This window comes from Sus scrofa, chromosome 2 (genome assembly GCF_054392235.1).
Source record: "Sus scrofa isolate SSC_HxYL_T2T_F1_AM1 chromosome 2, Sscrofa_HxYL_maternal_Yorkshire_Landrace_v2.0, whole genome shotgun sequence".
In the NCBI taxonomy this organism is placed as follows: domain Eukaryota; kingdom Metazoa; phylum Chordata; class Mammalia; order Artiodactyla; family Suidae; genus Sus; species Sus scrofa.
Genome location: NC_139384.1, coordinates 25,999,636 through 26,027,383, shown reverse-complemented (window position 1 = coordinate 26,027,383; position 27,748 = coordinate 25,999,636). Strand labels below are relative to the sequence as shown.

Below are 27,748 nucleotides of genomic sequence, written 5' to 3'. Positions count from 1 at the left end.
CTGTCTTCAAGAGACCCACTTCACTTCTACAGACACATACAAATTGAAAGTGAGAGGATGGAAGAAAATATTTCATGCAAACGGGGATCAAAAAAAAGCTGGAATAGTGATACTCATATCAGACAAAATAGACTTTAAAACGAAGACTATTTTAAGGGACAAAGAAGTTATTACATAATGATCAAAGGATCAATCCAAGAAGAAGATATAACAATTTTAAATATCTATGCACCCAACACAGGTTCACCACAAGATATAAGGCAACTGCTAACAAGCTTAAAAGGACAAATCAACAAAACACAATCATAGTGGGGGACTTTAACACCCCACCTACAGCAATGGACAGATCATCTAGACAGAAAATCAGTAAGGAAACACAGACCCTGAATGAAGCATTAAACCAGATGGACTTCATAGATATTTATAGGACATTCCATCCAAAAGCACATTCTTCTCAAGTGCACATGAAACATTCTCTAAGACTGACCACATCCTGGGCTACAAATCCAACCTGGGTAACTTTAAGAAAACTGAAATCATATCAAGCATCTTTTCTGACTACAATACTATATGACGGAATCAACAAGAAAAAAACTACAAAAAACACAAACACATGGAGACTAAATAACATGCTACTAAACAACCAATGGATCACTGATGAAATCAAAGAGGAAATTAAAAAATATCTAGAAGCAAATGACAATAAAGATAGGACACTCCAAAACCTATAGGATGCAGCAAAAGCCATTCTAAGAGGAAAGTTTATAGCATCATGAGCCCACATCAGGAAACAAGAAAAAGCTGAAATAAACAAGCTAACTTTATATCTAAAGCAGCTCGAGAGAGAACAGACAAGACTAAAGTTAGTAGAAGGAAAGAAATCATAAAGATCAGAGAAGCAATCAATGAAATAGAAATGAAGAAAACTATAGAAAAGATCACTAAAACGAAAAGGTGGTTCTTTGAAAAGATCAACTAAATTGATAAACCCTTAGCCAGACTTATAAAGATTGTATGAAGATCAACAAACAGATCAACCACATTTATGAGATTAACATTTATGAAGTTAAACACATAAAGCTTTTAGAGAAAAATATGGAAGAATATTCTCTTGATCCAAGAGTAGGCAAAAATAGTTTTTCCATTATGTAAGGAAAAAAATGAATTAAGAAGCTTAATTCACACTGTTAAAAATAAGAGACCTTCCTCCTCCCTTGTTCTTAGAGCATCTACTTTACAAACTTGTAAGTTATTCTGCAGTTCTTTGAAAAGCATATACATCTTTTTAAGGGCCAAATAACCCATTTGTCAGCTTTAAGACCCAGAAAAGCCTTTCTCCGGGACATGGGAGACAACTTTTTGAAAAAGTAATCATCAGGGAAGACAACACTCTATTCCTCAGTTTCTGTGGGAAAGTCGTAGCCTGACTTTGGTGGATACTTAGCTCCAAGTTGAAAAGCTTCTTCTTGACATGAAGATATAAGATAGCTATTTTCCCTTGAGTTAAAGCCGATAAACTAGCTCAGATGTTGATCATCCCAACTACCAAGTGAATTTAGTATGATCTATACATGATAAATTGTGCGGTATGGTCCTCTTACTTGAGGAGTAGTTATTGTTTTTATAAGTGGTTGTATCTGCTTGGCTATGTAAAAGGGGTGATCTTTCTCTCTTGATTATCACTTAGTGGATTGCCTACAAAATACATCAGATTCTAATTTAATACACATTCAATAATATTTTATTTCTCTTCTACTTTTGGAGAGGTTTGTGGGTTGAGAGATTTTGTTTTTAATTATATTTCTCCAATATTTCTGTTGATGAGGGTGGGGTGTCTAGCAGCTCCTGCACTGAGTGGACCAGCTAAAAGTCTGTGGGCACACTATAGTCAGGTGTAACACCCTGATTATAAAAAGGTTCCTTTGTAGCTCCTTCTCCTTTGAAGCCAAGCTGGATGAACCATCTCCCCCCAAATTTAAGGTTGAACTATTGAATAAGGCTGTGCAACTCTGGCTATAAATCCTAACAGGTCATTTGATTGGAAAATACAGAAAATCAGAATAGTTGCATTCAGAGCTCTCCCTTGAGGGGTTAATGTCTCTCTGCCGTATTTGAAATGGATATATGAGAATCCAATCTTATGGTTGCCTAGGGTTGGTTCTTTAAATTTAGATGAATTTACATAATTTGGGGGGCCTCATATAGAACAAATGAAGTGTTGATATTTAAAATTAAGAATGATTTGGATAGCTAGAAGAATGAGGGAAAATGAAAAAGCAAATGTGAGAATTAAAGGCCTTTTATCTTTCACAGAAATTTTTCATTCCTCCTTTCCCTGCTATCCCTGGTCTCTCTGTTCCCCCTTCATGTTTATCCCTCTGTCTCACACTGCCTTTGCGGAAGTGGGGAGGTGATGATATTTTAGACAGGTGGTTCCCTTCAGTAGAGGCTTTTTCTCTAAAGATGGAGGAGGGCACAACTTCATTGGCTAGTAATAGATTACCTGCTCTATTTGAGGACACAATTTTGTATGTCTTGTGGCCTTGCCCTGAGTAACTTCGTGTCTTACTTAGCCCAGATTTCAACTGGAAGAATTCCTTCCCATACATGAATCATGTAGGTAGGAAAGCAGACCTGATTAAAAAAAAAAAAAAAAAAAAAAAAAAAAAAGAAGAAGAAGAAGAAGACTTGATGAGGAAATAGCTGAGAACATGGATTAAAAAAAAAAAAAAAAAAAAAAAGCTTGCCCCTGTATTAAAATGGAGATTCACTACAAAGATCTCTTGGAAAAAGACCAAAAAAAAAATGTTAAGCTGATGAATGTCAAAATGGGAAGAGAACCAATAAGTCATATAATTAACCTCTTCCTTGTCTCAATGTGAGGCAAACCAGCTCTTCCTATTTGGATTGCTAGCAAGGCTGGTGCCAATGATGGAATGCCCACAACTCCTTTTCTATTCACATGCCTTCCTTGACATCTGACATTATTCATTTAAAGACTTATTGTACGTGTGCCCTAGCAGTTTGCAGAAATATTCTGAAGCTTGTTTTCAGCTTACAATCTCAGGTAGGAAGATATGCACTGGCTACTACATATAATTCTGCAATCTGAAAACGTTGCTCCTTTGGTAGAACGAACATGTTGGGATCCAGAAGATCACCAGATCAATGGCATGGTGGCCAAGGAAGCCAACTACCCGCTACTGCTGCTCTCCCAACCCCCTTAACCACAGAACAATTAAGGATACTAGAAAGCCATCCAGAGGTCTGCTAATGAAGACTTTCTCCTGAAGGTGAGTTGGGAGAAGTTGCAGACAGTGATTTCCATTCAACTGGTTCATTGAGTTTTTTAGAATTTACTGGCATGAACCTGGAGACAGGTAAAAATCATACTCTAGTCTTTAATGAACTTTGTCTCAGCTTTCCTGTTGCTATCTGTTCCAAGTTAAAGAAGAGGTGCTAGAATGGCAAGGACATACTATTGTTCAAATTTAAGCAGGAGTTTCTAAGTTTGGGGACAGACTAGAGACAAAGAAGAAATTAAGGACTGTGGTGTTGGCTCTCAGTTATAACTCTTAATAAAGGGAATAATCTCAATTTTGGCTAAAGGAAAGGAAAAAGGCACTTATAGTTATTTCAAAAAGCTGAGAATTGAAAGTGCAGTTGTAGAGACTCTGGAGTATGCAGGAGTTGTAAGTACAAGAGTATCAAGAAATCCTTGGACAAACTTCCCCACTCCAGCTAGGAAACACTCAGCAAAAGACTCAGCTTTGACAGAATGAGGAAATTTTGTATGTTGGAACTGGTAAACCATATATGTCCTCAGGCTAATCTCTCCTAGACTTTTCTGATAGGTGCTTGTGCTACTCTTCTGCAACTTCCTTGTAAATTTCTCTTCATTTGGTGATAGGTCAGTATCTCAGTTCAGCCTTCTGTGTCTTCCATTATAGAGAATGGATCCCCCCTTTTGCAGAGTGGACAGACCCTGTGATGGAGAAATTACCTATTAATTTTCCAGATCTTTTGGTCTGAACTGTATAATCTGAAGAGGTTTTTGAACAACTGAATTTGACTGTTGCCTCCCCCTAGCTATGGGAACTCCATATTTTGAAAAACCCGAGTTTATTTATCGGATATGCCCTATTATTTCATATTTGATAATGTTCACTAAGGGGCTGGGACAACAGCTCACTGGAGGCCTCCTATGCAGTGATGACATTATAATTCCTTGGAAGCTCACGATTTGTCTGTGACTAAGTCTGCATAAGCAGGTCAGCTAATAGCTATTACTACAATTCTTGGTTTTGGATTTAATATGAATATATGATTAAATATATGATTCACTTTTGACATTCAATAGAATACATCTGTTAAAACAGAAGACTTTCAATTCAGTGAGAACTGAAACATAGCATGAAAAAATTGATAGCTGTTTTGTCAGAGGTTTTACAACTACCTATTCATATGTCAGTGATTTTTGGTATAGTTCACATAGGGCAGAAGGATGAAGTTTCTAAACACAAAATTTTGCTGACAGAACTGCAACAACTGCTCTTAAATATGGGAGATGCCAATCTTAGAAGTTCTACTTTTTTTTTCTTCCCCTTTTCAGGGCCATACCTGTGGCATATGGAAGTTCCCTGGTCAGGGGTCGAATCAGAGCTGCAGTTGTTGGCCTACATCACAGCCACAGCAATGTGGGATTCAAGCCACATCTGCAACCTACACCACAGCTCGTGGCAAAACTGGGTGCTTAACCCCCTGAGTGAGGCCAAGGATCAACCACTTCCTCATGGTTACTAGTTGGGTTGTTACCACTGAGCCACAATGGGAACTCCCTAGAAATTCTACTTTTAATGCAGGAATAAACTCTTGGCAAAAATAACAAAAGCAAAAATAAACAAATGGAACTACATCAAACTAGAAAGCTTCTGCTCAGCTAAGGAAACCATCCACAAAATGAAAAGACAATCTATGGAATGGGAGAAAATATTTGCAAATCCTATGTCTAATAAAGAGATAATATTCAAGCCCAATACCAGGAACTCATACAACTCAACAGTAAAAAAACAAAAAACAAAAAAACAAACCAACACAAACAATGCCAAGTAACCCATTTTAAAAAATGGGCAAAGATCTGAATAGACTTTTTTCCAAAGAAGACATAGAAATGGTGTGAAAAGGTGTTCAACATCAATAATCATCAGGGAAATGAAAATCAAAACCACACGGAGATACCACCTCACATCTGTTAGAATATGTCTTATACAAAAAGGTAAGAAATAATTCTTGCTGGCAAATATTTGCAGAATTAGGAACCCTGTATTCTCTTAGTGGTGATGTAAATTGGTGCAGACATGATGAAAAGCAGTATGGAGGGTTCTCAGAAAAATTAAAAATACAACTACCATATGACCCAATTATCCCACTTCTGGGTATGTAGCCAAAGGAAACAAAACCAATATCTGGAAGACAGTCCTGTACTTCTATGTTTGTTACAGAATTATTCACAATAGCCAAGGCATAGAAATAACCTAAATACCTGTCAATAGATGAACTGGTAAAGAAAATGTCACACACACACACAGAGAAATATTATTCAGCTTCATAAAAGGAGGAAATCTTGGGAGTTCCCACTGTGGCACAGTGGGTTAACAATGTGACTTCAGTGGCTCAGAGGTTGCTGCGGAGGTATGGATTTGATCCCTGGCCAGGTACAGTGGGTGAAAGCATGAGGCATAGGTCACAGCTGCAGCTTGGATTCAATTCCTGGCCTTGGAACTTCCATATGCAATGGAGGCAGTCATTAAAAATAAATAAATAAATGAATTTTAAAAATAAAGGAAATCCTATCATTTGTGATTAACAAGCGGATGAACTTAGAGAGCATTATATTAAGTGAAGTAAGCCAGGCAGAGAGACAAATACTGCATGGTATCACTTACATGTGGGTTGGGGCAAACAGAGGTTGAAAAAAAAAGGGTACACATTTCAGTTACAGGGTGTATAAGGTCTAAGGGTCTAATGTGTAAGTGTAACATGGTAACTATAGTGCATAACACTGTATTGTATAATCAAAATTTACTGAGAGCAGAAATTAAATGTTCTCACCAAAGGAAAAGACAAATATGTGAGGTGAGTGATATGTTAACTAATGGGGGAAATCTTTCACAATATATACATATGTATATCAAATCATCATACTGTATATTTTAAACATCTTACAATTGTATTTGTCAATTAGATATAAAGAAAGCTGAAACAATATTTTGTTCCTTTTCAACAAATAAGCTTCACAAAAGAAAAGACAGATTATAAAAGGGACCAAAAGAAAATGGACTGGACAATGGGATGCGTTTAACAAAATAATTCATATACCATAGTCTCAATTTCCTAGGTTAGTGTTGTTGTGCCATTAATAACTCCATACAGATAAAGGAAGAGGGATTTAAAGATTAGACTTTTAATGTGTCTACCAAAAAAAGATAACATGATTTTTAAAACACATTAATGTATTGTGCTATTTGTCAGGAGAATTCTTTACAAGCCACTCCCAAAGTTCTTTTATCAGCAACCCAGTAGCAGAAGATAACACTTTTACAAATTAATGTTTGTAAAAGCCAAGAGATTCTGCCTGGTTGTGGTGCATATGATATCCAAATGGCCTGATATATTTTTCTCTTCAAAAATCAATGCTCTGTGGTACAGATTCCCTTAGTACCTGTACTTTCCACTGAGGGGACACCAGAGCACACGGACTAGGACAACAGAAGGAATATCAGTCAGCCTTAAAAAAGGAGGACAAATGCCAGAGAAGAATGAGAGTCATGATTCTATCTGTTGAAAATTAAGAAAAACTTCCGCTCACCCTTTTCTTAGAATATTTACTTTAGAAAATAATCTTAAGTTCTCTCTACCTCTTTGCAATGTATGTAAACACTTGCAAAATCACTTTCCACCTTTATGATCCAAGGACCTGGAAGAAAACTAAAAAAATAGTCATCTCTCAGTTTCTTAGGAGGGTAGGAGTATAATTTTGGCGGATGCCCACCTTCAATTTGTAGAACTACCTCTTGCCGTAAACCTATAGAACAAAATAGTGCCATTTGCAGCAACATGGATGGAACTACTGAGTGAAGTAAGTCAGAAAGAGAAAGACAAATACCTATGATATCACTTACATCTGGAATCTAATATATGGCACAAATGAACCTTTCCACAGAAAAGAAAATCAGGGACTTGGAGAATAGACTTGCAGTTGCCAAGGGGGAGGGGGAAGGAGTGGGATGGAGAGTTTATTGCAATATTTCTTCAGTTTCTATTTCCATTAATAAAATGTTAAGGCATTCCTTGACCCTAATAAATAATAGCCATGACTTTTCCTTCCTGTTCCTTTTTACATATTTAACGGCTGCTGAGTATGTTACATGGTTATGTGTCTCTTTCCCTTTCTGACATCTTGGGAAGAAAGTGATTTTTATTCTAACTAATCAGGTGCCTATGGTACTGTGTTTTAAAATGTTTGTTTCAGTAAAGTTTTTCTCAGTATTTATTGATGTAAATGTCTCATGATCCTAAATAATCTGAAACGAAAGTTCTATATTATTAGTTCCCAATGGGCCATCATCATAGGAATTAAAAATTTGCTTATTTTTCCTTCTCTCAATGTCATGAATAGTCAATCCATTATGAGCATTTGTTTTGCTCCCTTGGGCCAATATTTGAGTTAGGAAACCAATAAACTGATTAGAGGAAAAGTGCTAATGGCTAAAAATGACTTGATAAGTTGGATTTCTAAGTAAAACAGTTGCCTTTTATATTTTTATGTTTATATTACAATTATATATTTAAAATTTTTATCATTTTCATACTTGCCTTTGCTTACTGTAACTGGAAACAATTTAAACAACTCCAGAAATAGTAAAAGAGTTGGGGCAAAAAGACTGTAAAAAGAATGCACTTCAGAAGACAGAATATCAGATTCATATTTTGTTTCATTTCTGCAAGATTCTATTTGCCCAACTATACTTATTTGATTATTCTTTTGGCATACAATATGCCAAGTGATTAAAAATTATGATTCTGAATATTCCTATGTTGTAAGCACAGAGACTTTAGTCATAACTTGGAACACAGCTTATGGACTATACAACCTCTTAAAGCAAATAATTTTCATAAGTTTAGCAAAAATTTAATTACCAAAAAGTCTGGCTCTAATGCTATTCTAGTAATTATTTTTTATGATTTAGTACTAATATTATTATACTTTGTGTCATTATCTTATTTACATAATTTGTTACAATTTATGGAAATCTATTTAATGCTAAGTAACACACACACAAATTCAGTTTTGAAAATTTTGTTGATAATTTTCTTTAATGCATTTAGGATATGATTTGACCAAACTAAACAAATATGGAAACAGTTTTGAAGTATAATAATATTATATAATAATTATTAATATTTATAGTACATATTACATTTTTGCATATCCAAACTTTATATTTTTCAAATGTGTTCCAATGAAATAGGATTTCAGAATCAAATATAAATGGAAATTAGAGATAGCTTAATCCCTTCTTAGAGAGTGACAACATACCTCAAGATACTAAATCTCAAATAAATCTAATGAAAATCATTGACTTAATTTTTCCCAGTATTTCCAAATGTGTTTGATACAAGAATCTCTAAGGTATCCAGGAGTATGTGTGTGTCTGTGTTTGTGCATGCGTGCCCATACACACATATGTGCTATGTGTGAGACCAATCAACATCTCACTGGATACTAGCACTTTTATGGAAAAGTTTGTTAAGCTACACTATCTCATTATATAGTCCTCACTGTCCTGTATGCTGGTCATGTTATCAGTCACTGGAGGTAATATTTCGATCATGGTAAGACATTCAACTAATAGTTCCTGAAATTTTATAAAACATTAATAGTGGGAATCATATGCATAAACAAGCAAACAAACAAGAAGGCTGGATCCTTGATCTCTACCCACAGGGGGTCTTATTGAGTAGCTCCATAATTTATTAGGAGTCTTTAGTTATTAGACATTTCCCAATGACTGGTGACCAGTTAGGTTGGTGAATGCCTAATCTTTCTTACAGAATACTAATGTTATAAAACTCAGATGTTCGGGAAAATTCTCATTTTCCCTAGACTATAGTTTCCTGAGGTTGTGAAATATGTATTACTCATTTAATTAGCCTAACATTTACATAATTCCAGGTACTTGCAAGTAAAATTTTATGAACTCAGGGCATAAATTATTTTACTGATGTAGAGAGTATTGAGATTGGTAAGTCTCTCTCTTGCTTATGATAGTTTAGAACACATTCAGAACTGGACACAGGATGGCGAGGAAAGCATTATGTCTGTTACTGATACAATCATTGAAAGATGAGGCTTAATCTGTGGCTATGCAGTCTTGTTAATACCTCACCACTAAATTATACATAATTATACACACAGTCACTCAAATAGCTGGACCAACTGCAAGACTCCTCTAAAAAGGCGTAGTACAGTGGGTACTACAAAAGCAAAGCTGAATACCCAATGCTTGCAAGTTGGCATTTATTAAAGTGAATACAGAAAGGTGTCAAAGTGAACAGACCCACTAACAGTTCCTTCTTCCAGATTCATCCCATTAGTAAACTTTCTATGCATAAGGAGGGATGAGTAAGGGGCAAGAAAAGAAGCCAAGAGCACTAATATCTGTAGGAAAGTGTCCTCTTACGAAAGCATTAGTGCAGATGACAAAATGAATTTATGTTCAGAAAAAATTACTAAGTTTTAAAGTTAAACTCAATTCTGGTGTTTGGTTTTCAGCCCAATGACTCTCAAGAACTTTTTTTGACCCAGCCCATGGCCCATGACATGCAAAAGTTCCCTGGACCAGGGATCAAATCTGTAACACATCAGTGACCTGATCCACAGCAATGACAAGACTGGACCTTTAACGGCTAGGCCACCAGGGTACCTCATCAAACCAATATTTTTTTTCCAAAAATAAATCTAGCAGTGAGGGTTGTGAAACTGACAGTTGTGATTTTTTTTTTATTTTATTGTCTAGTTCATTTATTCAATAACTTTTTTATTAAACTTCAACTTTGGGTCAGAACATGCATTGGGAGGGAAAAGAAACAGTGGATATAATTCATTGTAGCCCACAATCTAGAGCCTCAAAATAAACAGTATTGAACACTATAGTAAATGCAATGATTGAGATATTGATAGGTTGTCACTGAGGGAAGAGAGTAAGGACACTCTGCAGGCAAGAACAGAGAGAGATTCATGAAGGAAGTGATGCCTCAGATCAATCTCAGAAGATGATTGAGAGATAACAGGTTAAACACACGTGTGGAGAATTGAGCATTCCAAGCATAGAAAAAGGATAGAAACAGAGAGGAAAGAATGACCGTGATATTTCTGAGAAATTCCTGATATTATTGTACCACTGAAATACTAACGACATGGCAGAGGATTATAGCCAAAAGACTAGACAGACTAGAGGTCAGATTTTGGAGAGCTTTAAATGTTTCAAGGTCAGACACTTCTAAGTTATCTTATAGGTGATTAAGAGCCTGAATGAGCTAGAATTATTTCAACTGTGAATAAAAGAAGCACAATTAAAAATAACCCAATTCAAAATGGAAATGAATTGGTCCGCATAACTTTGAAAGCCAGTGTTGGATCTTGTGGGGGTTCATATTGTTAGTAAGCCAGATACAATAGCAAGAGCTGGAGCAGCATTTAAATTCATGTGTAAGGTATTATATACAGAAATAGAAAAAAATAGAAAAAAACCTGAATTCTTAGCAACTGGATCCATTATACCAGCCAGGACAACTTATGCATCAATTGTTATATGAGGAAAAGCATGGTTCCTTATCTTGTTGAGGAACCATGTTAACCTGACTTCTCTTGTAGCAAGAGAATCTGTACCGTAGCAAATTTATAATGCACACAATGAATCTTCACCTATTTTCATCTCTACAGTGATGACAAAGCCAAGTTAAACCACATCTGTCCACAAATATTTACTTATTTTAAATTACTGTGACAACTTTCGAAGGAAATAAAACTTGACTACAGTTCCAAAGAATTTTCCAAAACTTCAGGCTCAGTTTATTCACTTTTCATTTCTCTCCATTTTGAAAATTAACTCCATTTTCAGGTTCTTACTATAATATCACTATCCTAGAGAAGAAAGCAAAACACTGACAAAACTACAAAGCTTTGGTTCAGTACATGTCAGCCTCAGTCGTCGCCCCAACTCCGTTTTTTAAAAATTCACCTTTGCTCTTGGTTCACATGACTTTTACTTGCCCAAGAGTAAAAATAGTTTGCAGTCTTTTACTAATATCTTGTTTGTGCTCTGTATTTTGCTGACCTGTTCACAGTCCCTTGAAATGGCTGAACTCATTCGTTCTATTATATATGGGAGTTATAGAAATACATTCCATTTTTTCAGAGTCATTAATAGTTCTCTCTCTTCTAATCAATGTTACCCAAAACTTAGTATTTGACTCTCAATATGGCTTTCTACGTTTTTTGTCTCCTCTGAAAATAAGCTTATAATTTTAATGTTTTTCACTTGAATTTTTCCTTTCTGATTAGTATTTATTAATTTCTCATATGATTAACTTTTCCAGAATCAATCACAGTATTTAATGAGCCTGACAGCTATGTGTTGAATAAATTATTTTCAACAATTTATTTACATCCTCCTCCTTCTTCCCTTTGACGAACTTTCCTTAAGGAATAAGTTGTACAAATCCCTATATATGTAATTTTGAGACTTAAAAAAAGGACAAAGGTCCTTTCCATCACTGTAGAAAATGATTGCAAAGCGAAAACACATTGGCAACTGTATTTTTCATGCAAAGAGAAAGTAATAGCAAGAACATGGGGTCAAATAAATAGTAATATTGTGCTTAATTATTTATAGCAGAAAAAATAAAGAAATGAAAATTTAAACTGCTTGGAATATGGGTTATACTTTAGATCTTGATTAGATTTTCTAAAGAAATCTATATTCCAAAAACGTCTGCTAAGTAGTGAGGTGTTCTTGCAGTTATTGTTGTTTAATCAGTCAATTATTTGACCTGACATGACAAGTCATGGAATCCTGGGTTAGAATTAGTGGACTCACAATGTCAGTGACTATATATTCAACTTATTCCAAAGACCATGGATTAGCATTGAGATCCTGCTGTGTAGCGCTGGGAACTATGTCTAGTCACTTATGATGGAGCATGATAATGGGAGAAAAAATAATGTATACATGTAAGTGTAACTGGGTCACCATGCCATACAGTAGGAAATTGACAGAACAGTGTAAACCAGCTATAATGGAAAAAAATAAACATCATTATATTAAAAATAAAAAAATTAAAAGTCAGGCAGAATTGGGCTCGAAATAGCTCTCTGCCACTTACCTGCTACAAACAGTTTGGGATTCTTTTTTAGTTTCAAGTTACAAAGAACCCAACTTAAAATGGTAAAGGGGAGGAAATTTGTTTTTTTCACTCACAGTATGACATGAAACAATGAGGAAACTGTACACTCTGATTCTCCTAGTCCCTCCTTCATCCTGGTTTTTCTCATAACGGAAGTGGCTGCCAGTATCAGTGGGGACAGATTCTCTCTTCAGATGCAGGGGAGCTGAGTGAACTGTTCATTTAACCACAGAATAGAAAGGCTTCTCTCCTGTCTGACTGTGCTAATGTAAACTATATGCCGACTGTAGACCAATAATAATCATCAGGGAATAACATATGTTGATTGCTTTAAGCCAAGCCTTCTGAGTTATCATCGGGAAGACAGATGGAGTACCATAATTGGCTTAGACTAATAAAGATTAACTCTGAAAACAGTCAATGAAACTCAAGTCAAAACGACTGAAGGAGAAGTGGGTAACTTAATACTTAAGAGTTGCATGCAATCGACAATGTATTTTTTTAAATACTTCCTTTTTTTTTCTACATGGCAACATTTTGCAATATTTTAGTCATTACAGCCTTAAAACAGAAAAACAGTACTAGTCAAACATATTTTACTGCGTAATTGTTTGTTCAAGTATCCTTCAAGTAAACTATCCTTCAAGATAGCCTAATTTCCTGGTAGGCTAGTGAAAAAATACAAACTTCCCTCCACCTGCTACCAACATACTCCTCTGCAAAATGTTCTCACTTAATGCATTTCATGAAACAGTGTAATAGTAGAAGACTGTATCATTTTATAGACATAGCAGTCCTGTGAAAACAAAGGCATAAAAGAGCAGGAACCTTTTATCCTTTGCCCCTACTGCCATTTCTGAGTATATATCATGCCATATTATTAAAAGTTCAATAAAAATTCTTTTGTTAAATAAAAGACTTTTTTTGACCAAATAAATAAGCCTAGAATTTAGCCTCTAGGCAAAAATAATTTAACAGTTATGATCATTTCCAATTGTCCCAACTTGGTTCACATGCGACTTGTAAAATTGCATGCCAATTAATTCCTAATAATGTCCTAAAAATTTCTGAAGTCAACTATTTCTGTTTTATTAATATTTACTAGTATTTTAAAATTATATGTTACTTTACTAGTTCTTAGTCTCAGTTTTAAAGATCCTATGTGGGTGTTCACTTTTACTTTGCATGAAACTTTATTAATGATTCTATGTTAAAATTTGTGAATTGTAAATTATACACCTATAACATAATTTTGAACATCAACTATACATCAATATAAACAAATAAATAACTAGTTTGTTAATGATTCTAAATAGTCAATTTAAAAACTAGAGTTTTCATTTTCTTCTTTTATCACAGAATTTCCTTCTCTTCAGTGATGAATATATATGGTAGTCTTCAAAGATATTTTAGTTAGCTTCAAGCAAGGCAATACCAAAATAATATCAAAAATTATAATAAATTTAATAAATCCTATTTATATTCTCAATACATATCTATGTGCTATTTTAATATTTTAAATGAATATTAAGACTGTTAGAAAAAAACATATCCATATACTAACCAAAGAGTAAAACATTTCATCTGGATTTGTATTTTTTGAACTATACATTTTCAAAGATAATATGCATTTCATTAATATGTTTTTCAAAATTTTTGGCTATTTTATTGTATCTGTTTATGTGCTACCAGTCAAGGCATAAATCTCTATCGAGTGTGTCATATTAAGTTACATCATTTATATCCTATTGGAAAATGACCCAATTTAATGCAACAGGATGACTGCAACTGGAAATTCCTCAGCTTCAAAAGCTTGCATTATGTAGGAAAATGAAAAGGAATACATTTTAGGTGGAACTGTTCAGTTCTTTTGTAAACTATGATGTTCTAGGAAATCACTGCTTTTAAAATCTACAATCATAGGAATGTGTCCAGAAGGTCTTGCTTGGTTTTGTGTACTGAAAACATTTCAGGATCCAAGAATTTTCCTACTGTTTGAGTTGGCAGGAGACCAGGCTTGAATCTATCAGAATTTCTGGTCAGACGGCTCAGCACATATTGCACAGGGCAGGCTATAACCTCTGGGGAGTAATTACTCTCCAAACCCTTAGCAAAACAGAGCTGGGAGGCTGACGGGCAGGCCTCACCCTCAGCTAAACTGTATTGACAATGCTGTCCAGAGAATAAGCAATGCCTCAAGAACAATTCAAAGGTGAGTAAGAGGAAATGTAACTGAGCTTAGCTTACTAATAGTTGGGGCTAGTTTGTAATGGCCTGTGTCAGTAAACCGTTGGAAATCCACTTTCAGCTGATTTTTTCCAGCTTTGTTAAGGAATCCTCCTTCCAGCAAGTTAGAGCAAAACTATTTAGGAGATAATATGGGGCATTTTAGCTCTCTTCATAAGCAATTTTTCACTGTTTTCTCCATCATGACTTCCTAGAAATGTAGTTAGCTTTAAATGAAATGTCACTTTATAACAATATTTTACCTATTCAGAGATCACATGTCCATGAAATTATTGTGAAGATACTGGAAGAAAATAAGACTTTTCAAATTGCTAATATATACATATATTTACATACATTTATGTATGCAAAAATACTCTTATTCTGTTACTACCTAATATCATTAAACATTTAATCCATACATATACCACCACTACTCATGTTCAAGCTCCACCACAGTTCAGAATCTATGCCTAAAAAACAAATGTTTGATTACATGTTTACATCTTATGAATATTTCTCCAAGGAAGAAGATGCTAACTAATAGTACTTGACTAGTAGAGGTTGGGATTTTTTGTCAATAACATTACATTCATTATTGGCAATAGGTCATAACTCAAATTTATATAACTTGAGTCTATTCCTGGGTTATGTTGTATCAAAAATATGTAATTTCCATATCAGCTATAATTTTGATAGGCAAGGATCTTACTGTCCTTTATGACTGACAACAATACAGCATCAAGTCTCTGTTCTAATTTAATCTCTGTTTGTTAAGCTCAGGGCATTTTGTAGAGGATACGCAAATTACACTGGAGAGCAATTATTCTTTTAATGGTGAATTAACCAAAATTCAATGCCACCTGGAGAGACTTAAGTTGTTTATGTGGCCATCCTTGACAAAACCTCTATAGCTTTCTTCCGAAGTCAATAATGTTACTCGTCATGACAATGGCCCTTAGGAATCACGAAACTTTGGGATTTATTAATCAATCACAAGGAGAGTTGAATATTTTTAGCATAACATTATTACGTTGTGTGTTTGGGTTCGTTTGTTTGTTTTTTGTCTTTGAATATTATTTGGCTGCCAAATAACGTTCAAAGACAAAAAACAAACTTATTCTGGAAGACTTTCAGATTATTTTCTTTTTAAAATTATACCATGAAATTAAAAAATTTTAATGTGCTATACTAGTATAACAATTTAAGAGTTGAACAATGCCTTTAAAATATATATTTTTAAATTTTTTTCAGTTGCATCCATGGCACATGGAAGTTCCTGGGCCAGGGATCGAACCTGAGCTACAGCTGCGACCTATGCAACAGCTGTGGCAACCCCACTGTGCTGGCTGGGGATCAAACCTGCACTGCACAGAGACAGTGTTGGATCCTTAACTCACTGTGCCACAGCAGGAACTCCTAAAATACCTTTTAAGATATAATGTTATATCATTTTAATTTCAGATTTGGTAGAAGTTATAGATTGATAAATATATGTGGAATTAGGCCCTTTGATTAAATGACTTGCCTAATATCATACAGCTAGAACATAATTAAGCCAGTAGTAGAACCCAGGTTTCCAGTGCACAAAGGGATACTTTTTTTACCATAACAACCAGCCCTTCTATACTCAAATAAGGTTTTAAGTGGATGACTAAAATTCTGATGGATCTTTCCACCCACAATGTGAAGCAAGTATCTAGATAAGACTTACCAATGGCAGCTGGTGTCAGAAAGACAAATGGATAATCCTTAGATGGCCGCCTACCCGCAAAATAGCAAACTGGAATTTACAGAATATCCCTAATAAAAATGGGCACCTTTTCCCCAGAATCTCTTTTTCTCCCTAGAGAGTGGTAAGCATCTTGTTATAACTTCTTTTTTCACCTGTTACATTCCAATGTTTTCTTTGCTAATTTATTCCCTTGAAAACAAAGAATGGAACATCAAATAACTTATATAGCCTGCCTCAGAATGTAGTCAGTAAAGTTGATTTACTCACAATATTTGAGCGATTACTAGAGTTTAAGGACATCAAAACTCTATTTCATAAATAAATTACTAAGCAAATTTAAAAAACCTATAAAACAATATTAAATGGATTATACACATTTGTACCCAACATATATGAAAAATTGCCACACACTGAAACATTCCCACGCATTGTCTTCAAACAAAAACTTTGAGTTCTTAGCAAAAGTAATTACTCTTCTTAATTCTCAGTTGGTACAATTCCTCTCATAGTTTAGGCTTGAGGGATTATGTACCCTAAGATCAAGACCAATGTAATCACTTGTTTAGGTCGGTAGGGAATAATTAGTCTTGTGCATTCCTTTTCTTTCCTTGCAAATAGTTATTGATCATCTACTAGGTACTCTAGGTGCTTTAGCCACATCAGCAAAAAAACAAGATCCTTAAATTCATTCCAGCAGAAAGAGACTGAGCAACAATAAACAGACAATTAAAAGTATAATAAATTAAGGCACTCTGTAATATGTTAGGGGGTGAGAAGTGCTATGCATAGAAAGGAAATTTATGGCAGGGTATTAGAGAACATAAATGTGGGCTGCAATATTAATCATGTGGTCAAGTTTGGCTTCTATGAGGAGATAGGTCTTACAAGAAAACTTGAAGAAAGTGAGAAATTAAGAAAAATAGATACTGTTATAAGAGAACAGTTGAGCAAAATCTCTAAGGGAGGAACAGTCTGAATTTAAAGGCAGAATCCCAAACATGACTAGAGTGGAATGAGCCAGAGAAAGTACAAGGATATGAGGTCAGAAAGCACAGTGTATGGTGATCAAATGGAATATCGACAGAAAAAAAAAAATTAATCACGGCTTTCTAAACTATTAGAAGAACTCTGACATTTAATGTAATTTCAGTGAAAAAAAAAAAAACATTTCAGGGTTTTGGGGAGAGAAATGATATGGTCTGACTTCCCTTTGGAAGGATCACTCTAACTATGTACTGAGAACAAACATAAGGGGAACAGAGAAAACGTTAGGAAACTATGGCAAGGACCCAGACACAACAGCTGAGAGGGCAGGAGGGGAGAGTGGTAGGTAATGTATTTTCCCCTGCTTCCTTCCCTGACTGGATATCTTGGTTCAGTGAGGACTGCTTCCTTCCAAAATCACAGCTACCATCTTTTGCTTTAGAGAAGGAAAAAATTCTGTCATGCACTGAAGAAATGAGTCACTATCTATACATGCTAACTGAAAAATCGACTAATGAATCGTTGGTCTACATTGTGTTTATGTGAAAGCTGAATAAAATTGTTATGCAAACAACTAGTTCTAAAATATAACTGCTCTAATTCTAGAAACCAAAGATGCCATTAGAGGGATTACAAAATCAATTAAACAGGTATTGTCAGCACATTAACTAGGTGCCAATCCCATGCTTAAACCTATGAGTAGCAGAAGTAAAAAGTAAATAAAATAACATAAAATAAAACAAAATGGTTGACTTTATGACAGATGAGAAAAAAGAGTGGATGAATAGGCTTATAGGGAAGAATGCTGTCTGATGAAGCTTCCTAGGTTGCCCTTTCTTTCCTTCTGTCATACCCTCCAACCCTCATGCTCATTTTGGAGTAAGATAATTATTTAGGGATTAAGAAGCAAAAAAAAAAAAAAATAAAGATCTGGCCATGATATTGGCAATCACCTATGACTTTATTTTTTTGGCTCAGTTCAATTGAAATAATTAAGCTCTGTTGCTGGAAATATATCATCAAGAAATTCTATTCACACTGAAGGTATAATTCAGAAATATATATACATATATATGTGTAAAAAATATATATATATTTTGTATTATGCATAGTTTATTGTTCACCATTCATAAAAATTAACACAAAAACAGTATGAAAGTAGATGAATACATTCCATTTTATTTCATCCCAATGTAATCAATTATACAAAGGACGAACAAACATTTTCTTCATGTAAAGATAATAAATATTTCAATAACACATAGTTTAGAAAAACCTACCGTGGACTGGATTTGATCCAAAGAATACTGTATAAACCTCTGAAGTAGACTGTTAATTACATATTTGTATTGTTCATACCTTAGATACCCTGAATCTCTGACATGTCTGGTCACTGACACATCTGGCAAATACTAATAATTCAGTGAATACTTACTGAGTAATCATTAGCTAATAAATGTAATTTAAAATAGTGCATTACTATGGAGATAATACTGACATCCATCACCCCTTCAAATAGGTACACATAAGAGCCTAATTTTGTAAGCCTGATGACAATGATCAATGTCCAGAATGACCAATTCTTAATTCTAGAAAGCTCAAACTAAATAAAAGACTCTGCAATGAAGTCAGCCCAGGATAAAAAGAAAATGAAAAGCAGTCAACTACTTGGGTGAAATGGAACTGTTAAGAGAGCAATCTAGCCTCTTTTAAAGGAAGGAAAGGACCTAATGGATTTGAAGGGCATGAAATTCCAAGACTTAATGTTCATGAATTAGAGGTTCAGAGGTACATGCTTTCATTCTCTGGCAACTGTAAGATTTTATGGTCATATTTATTTTTTTAATATCATTGATAAAAACTAAAGATAAAATGACTTCATTAGCAATATGACTTCACAATATCAAATATTAATTTTCATACTTTGTAATATGCAATATAAAATAGCAATTTATCAATATGAAAGTTAGACAAATAAGGTGAATCATATATTCAAAGAAAATAATTTATAAGTACACATTTTTGGCACTGTCAAATTTAGAGCTATCTGAATAAAGTAATGAGGGTTCTTTAAAAGTCATTAAATATTAATATCACCTTCACAACATATCATAGAATAGTTGAAACTGATCTCTATTCTATGGAAACTCTGATTTAAAGGAGTTTGAACTATGGCAATAGTGTGTGACAAACTTTTTGATGTTTCTAACAAGTGGATAAACAAATATGTATACATGCATACACACACACACTTTCCAAAGATTTGGGAAAATTATTTACAAATAACATGATACTTTTATTCAGAATTCTCAAAGTGCATTTTTAAATGTATTTTGTAGCCACATGTAAAAAAAAAAAAATGAAATTAGAACACTCCCTAACACCATACACAAAAATAAACTCAAAATGGATTAAAGACCTAGATGTAAGACCAGACACTATATAACTCTTAGCGGAAAACACAGGCCAAACACTCTCTGACATAAACCACAGCAACATCTTCTCAGGTCCACCTCTTAGAGTAATGACAGTAAAAACAAAAATAAACAAATGGGACCTAATCAAACTTAAAAGTTCCTACACAGCAAAGGAAACAAGCCCTAAACAAAATGAAAAGACAACCCACGGAATGTGAGAAAATCTTTGCAAATGAATCGACTGACAAGGGATTAATCTCCAAAATTTATGAACACCTTCTGCAACTCCATACCGAAAAACACAATCCCATCAAAAAATGAGCAGATCTAAACAGACAGTTCTCCAAAGAAGACATACAGATGGCCAAAAAACACATGAAAAGATGTTCAACATCACTCATCATCAGAGAAATGCAAATCAAAACCACTATGAGGTACCATCTTACACCAGCCAGAATGGCCAGCATCAAAAAGTCTACAAACAATAAGTGCTAGAGAGGATGTGGAGAAAAAGGAACCCTATTCCACTGTTGGTGGGATTGTAAATTGGTGCAACCACTGTGGAAAGTAGTATGGAGATTCCTCAGAAAACTAAGCATAGAACTACCATTTGATCCAGCAATCCCACTCTTCGGCATCTATCCAGAGAAAACCATGACTCGCAAAGACACATGTACTCCAATGTTCATTGCAGCACTATTTACAACAGCCAAGACATGGAAACCATCTCAATGTCCATCGACAGAGGAGTGGATCAAGAAGGTGTGGTATATATACACAATGGACTATTGCTCAGCCATCAAAATGAATGAAATACCAGCATTTTTAGCAACATGGATGGACCTAGAAATTATCATGCTAAGTGAAGTCAGCCATACAATGAGACACCAACATCAAATGCTTTCACTGACATGTGGAATCTGAAAAAAGGACAGACGGAACTTCTTTGCAGAACAGATGCTGACTCACAGACTTTGGGTCTCTGGAGGAGACAGTTTGGGGGATGGGGGGATGTGCTTGGGCTGTGGGATGGAAATCCTGTGAAATTGGATTGTGATGATCATTATACAACTACAGATGTGATAAATTCATTGAATAAAAAAAATCTCTTAAAAATAAATAAATGTATTTTGTGATTTTTTTTTTTTTCTCTAGTGTGAGAAAATAAATGACCAGAGACGAAGTCAGGTATCAAATAAGTGAAATAAATATAAAATCATGGAGTTCCCATCATGGCTCAGCAGTTAAGGAACCTGACTAGTATTCATGAGGACAGGGGTTTGATTCCTGGCCTTGCTCAGTGGGTTAAGGATCCAGTGTTGCCATGAGCTGTGGTGTAGGTCACAGATGCAGCTTGGATCTGCTGTTGCTGTGGCTTTGGTGCAGGCTGGCAGCCATAACTACAGCTCAGATTTACCCCTATTACCCCTGGCCTGAGGGCCTCCATAGGCTGCAGGTACAGCACTAAAAAGACAAAAGGAGTAATATCAGGATTGCTTAATATACTTAATACAGAATCAGGTAAGGAAAGAGATCCAGTGGTATGCAATAGCTAACTTCATCTATGTAAGAAAATATAAAATCCACTAATAAGATTTAACATAGTATTATATAAGCTATTTTTATTAGCACTAATACTATATTGACAGTAAATCCATGAAATGTAAATTCTGCTTTACTAATTTACCAATTTATTTAAAGTAGACATCCACCCTCAGCTCTCTACTCCCTGTCAATTCCAGAGCTAGAAAAAGAATGAAATAATTCCCATCCCACTTGCTTCTTCTCTTCTTCTTTCTTCTCCTTTATCACCCTCCTCCTTTCCCACTTTAACTCCTCCTTATAAATATTGCCTTATTCTTTACCTTCTCAACCATCATCAATTTCTTACATAAATTCAGTAATTTAGACTTAATTATGTGCATGATTGGTAATGCGTTGAATATAAAAGTAAAGGATACATGAGTGATCTCTGGCTAAAAAGAAGATAAGCAAAGAAGAAATCAAGAGCAGTAATTATATAAATTCTCTCAAAATCAACCATATGCTTCAAAGGAGGATATGTTGCAAAGCCACTTGTAAGAACTGCAGCCACAGCAATAACATCTGTACACTTTCACTCTTCTTTTTACACAGTCCACATTATAGGACATTTTTTCCCTCCTCTCGGATTTTTCCATAGGGTTTAACATGCACAAGAAATCTTGCAGAATGTGATAGATAGAAAGACAGATAGGCAGAGTTGATACGTTGATTACATTGTGAGTGAGACTCAGGAGGTACTTGTTCTTCAGTAAGTTCTTCTAGACATTAAATTAAGTTTACTAAGGGTTTTGTGTACCTGTTAGTGTACTAAGTAAGGGAAATATGGTAGGAAAAAATTAGACATGATCCTTCAAGAAGCAAAAGGTCTGATGAAAGAGAGCATTCTTAGAAATGTTATAGGGAAATGAAATGAGCTTCAGTGCAGTGTACTAGGTCATGCTTTACCATACAGAGGTTGAATAATATTTCAAGGGAGTATGTAAAATGCTCCCTTGACCATGAGAGTTATCTTTAAAATGTTTAATTATCTCCATACATCATTGACTCCACAGTGATAATGGCTTTCTAAGAATGATTATTCTGTTATTAGGAATCAATATAGTACCTAACTTGATCTTAATATAAACTCTGACACTCATATTCAGAGACCGTTTGACCAGAGTCACACAGCAAAAAATTGGTGGAACTGATACTAGGTCACATCTAATTGTTTCTGGATTATGGATGAATGAACTTTCATTATCATAAACATCAAATATATATGAATGACATTGCATAACATGTGCAGTTAATTGGCTGTGATACCAATTTATATTTTAGGCTAATTCATAATTCCTAGGATGGTCAAGGTCATAAGCTAAGTGGCAGAAATCACTGCAGTGAGAATTGTCTCTTATCAATTCGGTCTACTGAGACCAAGTACTGAGATCCCCAATCTCAGTATTCCTGTATTTATTCAAAGCTGTGTTACATAAGGAAAATAAATGATCGGGGATCTCAGTATTTGGTCTTCATTTTGATGCATGGTCACTTTTAACCTTAAGTAAGTCATTTAAATAATTCTAAGTCTAATACTCCTAAATATAAATTCAGGAAATTCAATTAAGATTTTTTTTGTCTACTGTCATACCCCTAGAAAATTATTATACAAAAGTTCTTACAAAGATCAAAGATCAAAAGCCTAAGCTGCTTCCATTTTCCCAAAGTCATACAATTCACCTTTTAAGACAAGGAATCTTTTACTAAATAAGGAACTGACCTTAAAGCTCCATGTGAAAAACCACTAACAAAGCCTATTTCAAAGCTTTCACGGTAGTCAAAGCATTTGAATGGTAAACTAAATCATTCAATGAAAATACCATTTTTGATAGTCATTGTTGATCACTAGAATGTCATGTCCAAGTTGTTAATAATTCTCCACTGTTTGTCACAACAAAATTCTAGCTATAACCTGTATTTTTTTTTGAAATATACTGAAACTGAGATTTCATCTAGTCTTGGCAGCACTTCAAGCAAAGAAATTGTTCACTGATTTTGATGGGTTGATTGAAGCCCTCTGCTTTATATGAGCCATGATCTCACTTTATTATTTTTCACTTTTGGATATATATAGAACAAAAGCTAGAAGAGGCATATCCTTTTTTTTTCCAAAAAAAAAAAAAAAAAGAAAAAAGAAAGTATAAACTTGAGATGGATGGAGGCAGGCACAAAAACTAGTCATCTGTATGAATGGGCTACCCACTCACGTCTTGAAAGTGGAGATCTTTAGCAAGGTTACAACTGCAGTCTCTCAGGTTCAAGTTCAAAGCAGTTTCCAAAGGTTCTATTGTGTCATAATCTGAATTTTTTAAAATGTAATCCTTTGTTTGAAGTACTTGGCTATTCTCAGTAATAAAAACTGTCAATTAAAAAATCTACAAAGCACATACAGAATGAATTTAGTGTTAAGATCATTTTACAACTCTATTAGATTTTTGCCTGTCAAATTGCTGTTACGGTTATTAAACAGACATTACCAGGAGACATTTTATTAATGAGAATAGAGAATTCTGTTCATTTCAAATTCAGTTTCTTGATGTCATAAATAACCATGTAGGTGTGGCGCTTATGAGAAGGCGTCCCTGTAACTGAAGAGTAGAGATGGGTATGATACTGTCTTCCTTTTATTCACAGAAAAAAGGCCCATTAAACCTCCTATTGTTATTTCTTTTTTACTGTATCTTCAATCCATCTTTAAGTTTTTTTCCCTCTGATGAAAGTTAAAGACTTTAAAAGAATACCCTAGAATAGCTGCAGAGAATACCATGGGAAAAGTGACAGAATCTTCACTTTAAGTGGGCTATTGTAGGATAAAAAATTATTCTACACTCTACACTTAAATGTTGTACACCTGTATAAGAAAATGATAACTTCGGTCAAAGTAAACTAAAATATTTTTTATCTGAAAAAAAAAATGTGAAGAAAGTCATCTATCCTTAAGATTCCTACTTTGATGATTCCCATTAAATTAGCAAACTGAGTATTAGTTCTGTGAAGATGTTACTTAAACTCCCTGATTATTTACAAACTCTAACAGGGATCAAAAAGTTCTGGCACAAACACCAAAACTGATCCACCATCTGTTTTTTAATAAAGTTTTATTAAAACACTCATGCTGAGTCCCTGAAATATTGCCTCTGGGTGCTATTACACTATAATGGCACAGTTGAATATAGTTGTTACAGAGCCTAGAAAGCATAAAATATTTAAAATCTGGCCATTTACAGAAAAACAAAAATACACTTGCTACCTCTTCATTTATATGTGGCATTTGAGTTATCCTTGCTAGGACAGAAACAAAGAAACAAAAAAAAACCTCTAAAACTCAGTGACTTAAAGCAGTATCTTGCATAGTTTCTTTGTATCAGGAATCAGAAAATGGCTCAGCTGAGCGTTTCAGGTTCAGGGTCTCTCATGAGGTTGCAATCAAGATGTTGGTCAGGGTTACAGGCAACTTAAGGCTTGACTGTGGCTTGAGGATCTGCTTCCAAGTCTGCTCACTCCCATGGTTGGCAAATTAATGTTTATTGTTCACAGGAGACCTCAATATCTCCATAGGGTTCATGATATGAAGCTGGCTTCCATCAGAGCAAGTGATCCAAGAGAATGCAGGGTGGAAACCAGCATTTTAAAAATGACGTATCCACAGAAATTTCCAAAGATCATCTCTGTGATGTCTTTTGGCTGTAAGTTAGTCCTAATGGAATACAGGAAGGGAGTACACAGGGTGTGAACAACAGGAGACAAGAAATATTGGGAGCAAACTTGGGTGCTTGCTGGAACATTTGAGGGCATAAGCTATTGAAAAGGAATGTTGTAGTGATAAAAACTAACACAATGCTTGCCACACAATAGATATACGGAAATTATGGGCATTTTAAGATACATGGTATGCAGTAAAAAAAAAAAAAAGATTAACATGTAGAATAGCACAATCATTTTTCATACACATAAAGCTTACTGGCATATTATGTATCTCAGTAAGCATTGGCTCACAGACCAAATCTTGCCCATTGTCTGATCATGTAAATAAAGTGTTAGTGGAAGACAGCCAAACCCACGCAGTTATGTGCCGTCTACGAGTAACTTCATGCTACAATGGCAAAGATGATGAAGGCTACATAGGGTGCAAACCCAAGATATTCGATCTGACCCATTACTGAAAAAGTTTTCTGGTCTCTGTTCTATTTCATATACCACCTGATATTCCTAAGTTTGAATTTATCACTGTATAAGCTTTGATATAAACAATTGGGCTCATTCTTCTACCTTCAAGGAGAACGCTCTTGATTATAAGTTGCATGGCTCTCTAGGCAGACCACACACACACACACTAAATTATTTTTAGGTCCCAGGACAATGACAATTTCAATACTTAAGAGATATGGAAAGCCCTGATTAAAGAGAGTAAGTTGTAGTCAAACCAGTATATCTTTCTTCCCCCCCTCCAATAAACTATTGTGACAATGATGAGATACAATTGTCTGGCATATAATCTCTGCTCAATGAATATTATCAGATTATTTTGAGCAACCAAAAATTCCTTTTTGTGTCCTGCCTTTTGTCCTCAGTTTTGACACTTAATATAACTTATTTAATTTCTTCAACCCATACCAAACAATCTTTGCAAATTGCATATACTTCTATGTTACTTGGTATCACCTGGTTCTTTTTCATCATCTTGACTTTTGGGCAGAAGGAATAAGTTCATATTCAAAATAAAGCTTAGTGGGGAATTCTTCCAACTGTGGTTATTGGAGAAAGGCCTCCTAATTAATTGCAATCAGATGCAACATAATAGAAGCTAATACCACAATTCTTTCATAAGAATTAAAGAACTTCGGATTATTATTTATCTAAATATCTATAAAATAATTATTGACAGAGGCTAGCGAAAAGAAACTGGGACATCAAAATGCTTTTATATTTTAGATCTTCTGAAAATCAGGGAAGTCCCAATAATAAAGTATGTAAAAGCTGAAAACAAATGAAAAAATAGTTTCTCTCTTCTTCACTTTCATTTCCCCAGGCAAATATTCCCTTTAGATTCAGAACATATCAAGGACTTAAAAACACATAGAATCTCTTCAGTAAAAAGAATTTGAGGAAAATAAAACAGAAAAACCAGAAAATATATGTAATATAATAACATCATATTATATAATAATATATAGAAGGAGGAGCTCTAAGCATATTTTCTTAATGGGAATTAGTATGTTGCCAAGTAGATAAGAGTGAATATTTTTAAGTTAGTGAGTTAAAGGAAAAAGAAGTTCCCATAATCTATAACTAGAAGAAAATCAATAGCAGTTAATATTTTGGAAAACTTACAACACAAATTATTTAATTAATGCAACAAATTTTTCTATCGGGATTTTCTTTCAGTGTCATATTCACTGAAGCAGTTTTGTTATTCCAATTCATGTAACATCTATTCAATACTTATACTCTTCCAGGCAATTTTTAAAAATCTTATAATTTAATCATGATGATGCATTTTTTTGAGCCTGATATTATCACATTTATTGTCAAGGAAACTGGGAATCATAAAAAACAAAAAACAAGTTGCCTAAAGTCATACATCTCTTCAATAGCAGAAACAGATTTGAAACCCAGACTTCTATATCTGTTTAATATTATTTCCCTACCCTCTTTAGGATTTCATTCAAAATAGTTAAAATATCTCCTACCATCATGCACAGGAAAAAGTAATGCAATGTTCTCAACCTGTAATATGTATAAGAAGAGGTGCTTATAAATTTATATATCTAGCCTCAGCTCAAAATATTTTTGTCAGAATCAGATAATTTTATCTTTTAGTGAGCATCAATGATCACTGAGGCTATATCTTGTCTGAATTTCAGTTCACTTCACCTCCACCAAAAAACCCCAAACCAAACAAAAACAAAACCCAAATCAAACTAAACCAAGAAATGATACAACAGAGGAAAGGCAGACTTCACTATACCTGGCTTTTTTTTTTTTTTTTTTAATTTGGAAAAATTGACTTACAATGATGGATTCGCTTCAGGCATACACTGAAGTGAATTAGTTATACATATATATATATATATATCCATTCCTTTTCATATTATTTTCTCATAGTCACTTCAGGTTAGAGTAGATTTCCCTGTACTATATAGTAGTGTCTTGTGACTCATCCATTCCACATGTAGTAGGTGTTTATGTCAATGGAAACCTCCCATTTTATCCTTCCCGGCAATGTTTCCCCTTTGGTAATCATAAGTTTGGGTTTGGAATCTTGTATCCGTTTCTATTTTGTGAATAAGTTCCTTTTATCATTTTTTTATTAGATTACACATATTAGTGATCT

General features: G+C 34.5%; 1 long non-coding RNA gene across 1 annotated transcript in view; it reads right to left on the bottom strand.

Moving 5' to 3' along the window:
• LOC100522921 (uncharacterized) overlaps window positions 1–27,748 on the bottom strand; it is a 273,546-nt gene that overhangs the window by 230,592 nt on the left and 15,206 nt on the right. The gene's annotated exons all lie outside the window — the stretch shown is intronic.